Source organism: Arachis ipaensis, chromosome B10 (assembly GCF_000816755.2).
Source record: "Arachis ipaensis cultivar K30076 chromosome B10, Araip1.1, whole genome shotgun sequence".
NCBI lineage: Eukaryota > Viridiplantae > Streptophyta > Magnoliopsida > Fabales > Fabaceae > Arachis > Arachis ipaensis.
In genome coordinates this window covers 88,865,584-88,871,009 of record NC_029794.2, presented here as the reverse complement: position 1 = coordinate 88,871,009, position 5,426 = coordinate 88,865,584, and the positions used below count along the sequence as shown (strand labels likewise).

At 42.4% G+C, this 5,426-nt stretch overlaps 1 long non-coding RNA gene across 1 annotated transcript; it reads right to left on the bottom strand.

The window, feature by feature from the left end:
- Positions 2,101–2,611, bottom strand: LOC110268312. Its single transcript, XR_002356499.1, has 2 exons — positions 2,559–2,611; positions 2,101–2,181 (listed from the first exon to the last, which is right to left on the bottom strand). It is a non-coding gene; the product is annotated as an uncharacterized LOC110268312 (long non-coding RNA).

Below are 5,426 nucleotides of genomic sequence, written 5' to 3'. Positions count from 1 at the left end.
CTCACTCCCGTGAGTTTTATTACTTGATGCGACCCGGTGCACTTGCCGGTTAGTTTTGGGTGTTTCCGGAGAAATTCGTTTCTTCTTCGCGAAAATATCCCATCAGCTATCCCGAGGAGGATACCTAAAGGCGAGCCGTAATGGCCTCTTCTTCGACAGGCTCCTCCGGTTTTTTGTTAGCTTGACTAAACTAATCATCCACTAAAGTTGCTTGATCCATCAATTCCTATGGGATCGACCTCACTCCCGTGAGTTTTATTACTTGATGCGACCCGGTGCACTTGCCGGTTAGTTTTGGGTGTTTCCGGAGAAATTCGTTTCTTCTTCGCGAAAATATCCCATCAGCTATCCCGAGGAGGATACCTAAAGGCGAGCCGTAATGGCCTCTTCTTCGACAGGCTCCTCCGGTTTTTTGTTAGCTTGACTAAACTAATCATCCACTAAAGTTGCTTGATCCATCAATTCCTATGGGATCGACCTCACTCCCGTGAGTTTTATTACTTGATGCGACCCGGTGCACTTGCCGGTTAGTTTTGGGTGTTTCCGGAGAAATTCGTTTCTTCTTCGCGAAAATATCCCATCAGCTATCCCGAGGAGGATACCTAAAGGCGAGCCGTAATGGCCTCTTCTTCGACAGGCTCCTCCGGTTTTTTGTTAGCTTGACTAAACTAATCATCCACTAAAGTTGCTTGATCCATCAATTCCTATGGGATCGACCTCACTCCCGTGAGTTTTATTACTTGATGCGACCCGGTGCACTTGCCGGTTAGTTTTGGGTGTTTCCGGAGAAATTCGTTTCTTCTTCGCGAAAATATCCCATCAGCTATCCCGAGGAGGATACCTAAAGGCGAGCCGTAATGGCCTCTTCTTCGACAGGCTCCTCCGGTTTTTTTCTATTTTTTCCCTTTTTTTTTACATTGTGCTGACCCTCGTGACCCTCGTTCTTTAAAGGACGCTATCCCGAGGAGGATACCTAAAGGCGAGCCGTAATGGCCTCATCGACGCTATCATGAGGAGGACACCTAAAGGCGAGCCGTAATAGCCTCATCTTCGACAGGCTCCTCCGGTGTTTTTCTATTTTTTTTCCCTTTTTTTTTACGTTGTGCTGACCCTCGTTCTTTAATTGACGCTATCCCGAGGAGGACACCTAAAGGAAAGTCGTAATAGCCTCATCTTCAGCAGGCTACTCCGGTTTTTTTTTTCTGTTTTTTTTTCGTTGTGGTGACCCTCGTTCTTTAAATGATGCTATCCTGAGGAGGACACCTAAAGGCGAGCCGTAATGGCCACATCTTCGGCAGGCTCCTCCGTTTTTTTTTCTGTTTTTTTCCCTTTTTTTTTTACGTTGTGCTGACCCTCGTTCTTTAAATGATGCTATGATGAGGAGGACACCTAAAGGCGAGCCATAATAGCCTCATCTTCGGCAGGCTCCTCCGTTTTTTTTTTACGTTGTGCTGACCATCGTTCTTTAAATGACGCTATCCCGAGGAGGACACCTAAAGGCAAGCCGTAATAGCCTCATGTTTAGCAGGCTACTCCAGTTTTTTTTTTACGTTGTGCTGACCCTCGTTCTTTAAATGACGCTATCCTGAGGAGGACACCTAAATGCGAGCCGTAATGGCCTCATCTTTGGCAGGCTCCTCCGGTTTTTTTGTTTTTTTGTTTTTTTGTTTTTTTTAGATTTTTTTTTGTTTTTTGTTACATTGTGCTGACCCTCGTTCTTTAAATGACGCTATCCTGAGGAGGACACCTAAAGGCGAGCCGTAATGGCCTCATCTTCGGCAGGCTCCCACCCTTTTTTTCTGGTTTTTTTTTTCCTTTTTTTTATACGTTGTGCTGACCATCGTTTTTAAATGACGCAATCCCGAGGAGAACACCTAAAGGTGATCCGTAATAGCCTCATCTTCAGCAGGTTCCTCTTGTTTTTTTTTTGGGTCTTTTTTTATTTTTTTTTTACGATGTGCTGACCCTCGTTCCTTAAATGACGCTATCCCGAGGAGTTCACCTAAACATGAGCTGTAATGGCCTCATCTTCGGCAGGGTCCTCCGGTTTTTTTTTCCGGTTTTTTTCCTAGTATTTTTTGTTTTGTTTTTTATTTTTTGTTTTTTTTCTACGTTGTACTTACCCTCGTTATTTAAAAGATGCTATCCCGAGAAGGACACCTAAAGGCGAGCCATAATGGACTCATCTTCGGTAGGCTCCACCTTTTTTTTTTCAATTGTTTTTTATACGTTGTGCTGACCCTCGTTCTTTAAATGACGCTATCCTAAGGAGGACACCTAAAGGTGAGCCGTAATGGCCTCATCTTCGGCAGGCTCCCCTGTTTTTTTTATTTTTCTGGTTTTTTTTTTCTTTTTTTTTTATACGTTGTGCTGACACTCATTTTTAAATGACGCTATCGCGAGGAGGACACCTAAAGGTGAGCCGTAATGGCCTCATGCGGCAGGTTCCTCCTGTTTTTTTTTCCGGCCTTTTTTTTATTTTTTTTTACGTTGTGCTGACCCTCGTTCTTTAAATGATGCTATCTGGAGGAGGACACCTAAAGGCGAGCCATAATGACCTCATCTTCGGCAGGCTCCTCCGTTTTTTTTTTTACGTTGTGCTGACCCTCGTTCTTTAAATGACGCTAACCCGAGGAGGACACCTAAAGGAAAGCCGTAATAGCCTCATCTTCGGCAGGCTACTCTGGTGTTTTTTCAAGTTTTTTTTTGTTGTGCTGACCCTCGTTCTTTAAATGACGCTGCCCTGAGGAGGACACATAAAGGCGAACCGTAATGGCCACATCTTCGGCAGGCTCCTCCGGTATTTTTCTGTTTTTTTTTCCTTTTTTTTTAAGTTGTGCTGACCCTCGTTCTTTAAATGATGCTATCATGTGGAGGACACCTAAAGGCGAGCCGTAATGGCCTCATCTTCGGCAGGCTCCTCCATTTTTTTCTGGTTTTTTTCCTTTTTTTTTTTTACGTTGTGCTCACTCACGTTCTTTAAATGACGCTATCCCGAGGAGGACACCTAAAGGCAAGCCGTAATGGCCTCATCTTCAGCAGGTTCCTCCGTTTTTTTTTCCCGATTTTTTTTTTGTTTTTTTTTTACGTTGTGCTGACCCTCGTTCTTTAAACGACGCTACCCCGAGGAGGACACCTAAAGGCGAGCCGTAATGGCCTTATCTTCGGCAGGCTCCTCTGTTTTTTTTTTCTGTTTTTTTTAGTCATTTACGTTGTGCTGACCCTCATTCTTTAAATGATGCTATCCCGAGGAGGACACCTAAAGGCAAGCCGTAATGGCCTTATCTTCGGCAGGCTCCTCCGGTTTTTTTTCCCGATTTTTTTTGTTTTTTTGTTTTCTTTTTTTTTTTTTTGTTTTTTGTTTTTTTTTATACGTTGTGCTGACCCTCGTTATTTAAATGACTCTATCCCCAGGAGGACACCTATAGGCGAGCCGTAATGGCCTCATCTTTGGCAGGCTCCTCCGGCTTTTTTTTTTCGGTTTTTTTTATACGTTGTGCTGACCCTCGTTCTTTAAATGACGCTTTCCTGAGGAGGACACCTAAAGGCGACCCGTAATGGCCTCATCTTCGGTAGGCTCTCCCCCTTTTTTCTGGTTTTTTTTCCTTTTTTTTATATGTTGTGCTGACCATCGTTTTTAAATGACGCTATCCCGAGGAGAATACCTAATAACGCTATCTTTTTTTCCTTTTTTTTCCTTTTTTTATATGCCCCATGCGATCGCATCCTATCGCGAAAAACACCTCCCATGCGACCGCGTCACCCACGCGGCCGCGTGATATATATATCGGCGTAAGGATCCAACGTACAGAAAGTTGGGCTGGAATCGTGCGGCTCTTGTGCATTTCGCACAAATTAGCCCACGCGATCGCATGCCCCATGCGATCGCGTCACTTACCCAATACCAATCCCACGCGACCGCGTGAGCGACGCGATCGCGTCGCATGGATCAAAAACATGTTTCCTAAGCTTTAAAATCAATTAATTTAATTAGCTTTATTTACATTCGATGCCGTGATTAGTGTGTTGAGTAGTTTCAGATTTTCTAAGGCAGAATGACCTAAAGGACGGAAAAGGAAACATACAAAAATAGAAGGAGAAAGCAAAATGGAGTTTTAAGGAAATTGGTATCCACGCGATCGCATGGATGACACGATCGCGTGCCAAGCACGAATCAGCAGCGACGCGGCCGCATGACTGACGCGACCGCACGCCTTAAGCAGAACGCACATGACGTGGTCGCATGACTGACGCGACCGCGTGACAAGGAAAAGCTCCAAATGACGCGACCGCGTGACCCACGCGGACGCGTGACAGAGGCCACGTATCAGAATTTACAGAATACGCCCCCAGCGAATTCTGAAGCCCTTTTTGGCCCATATCCAAGTACAGACAGCATAGACCAGAGGTTATAAAGTGTGGGAATGCACCCATTCAAAGAGAGCTCGCATATTTTACTTTTCAATGATTTAGATTTAGTTGAGAGGGAGATCTTCTCTCTCTCTCTTTTAGGATTTAGGATTTCTTCTTGTTTTAAGAGTAACTCTGGATCCCAGGTTTAATGTTCTTTTATTTTAGTTTTACTTTTATTTATTTATTCCAACATTTGAATTGATTATTATAATTTGATTTACGAATTATTCCATGTTGCAGACAGTTATTTGAATTAATGATATTTGAGGTATTTTCAGTTTATGATTGTTCTCTTTGATTTAAGTTATCATTGCTTCCCATCTAAGGACATTTTTATTATTTCAGCAATTTTACTTTTTTCCCCTTTTGGTTCTGGTTAAGAATTCAGTAACTCAACAGTTATTAAACTCAACATAATTGATAATCATTATCTTACTAATTGAGCTGAACTTAAGTAATCCCAACCTTTTCTTAGGAAATAAATAGGATTCAAAGGCCAGATTAATTAGTCCATTGACTTTCCTTTGCCCTAGTAAAGGTTGACCAAGTGGAGTTTAGATTCAACTTTCATTATAGTTGAGAGAGATAACTACGTTGGACCTCCAACTTCTCTTACCTTGCCAAAAGTCTGCTTTACAGTATTTATTTATTTTAATTGCCATTTACTTTACTTGTCATTTAAATTACTTGCTTCTCATCTTCTAAACCCCGATTACAACCTTTATAGCCAATAATAAGAACATACTTCCTCGCAGTTCCTTGAGAAGACGACCCGAGGTTTGAATACTCGGTTAACAATTTTTAAAGGGGTTTGTTACTTGTGACACCCAAAACGTTTGTACAAAGGGATTTTTGTCGGTTTAGAGACTATATCTACAATGCAACTGTTTCTATGAATCTCTTAACTGGTAAAAATCCTAACGTCAAAATGGCGCCGTTGCCGGGAAACTGCTAACGTGTGCCTTATTATTGGTTATTGTAAATATTTTTCTTTTGCTTGTTTATTTATTTTT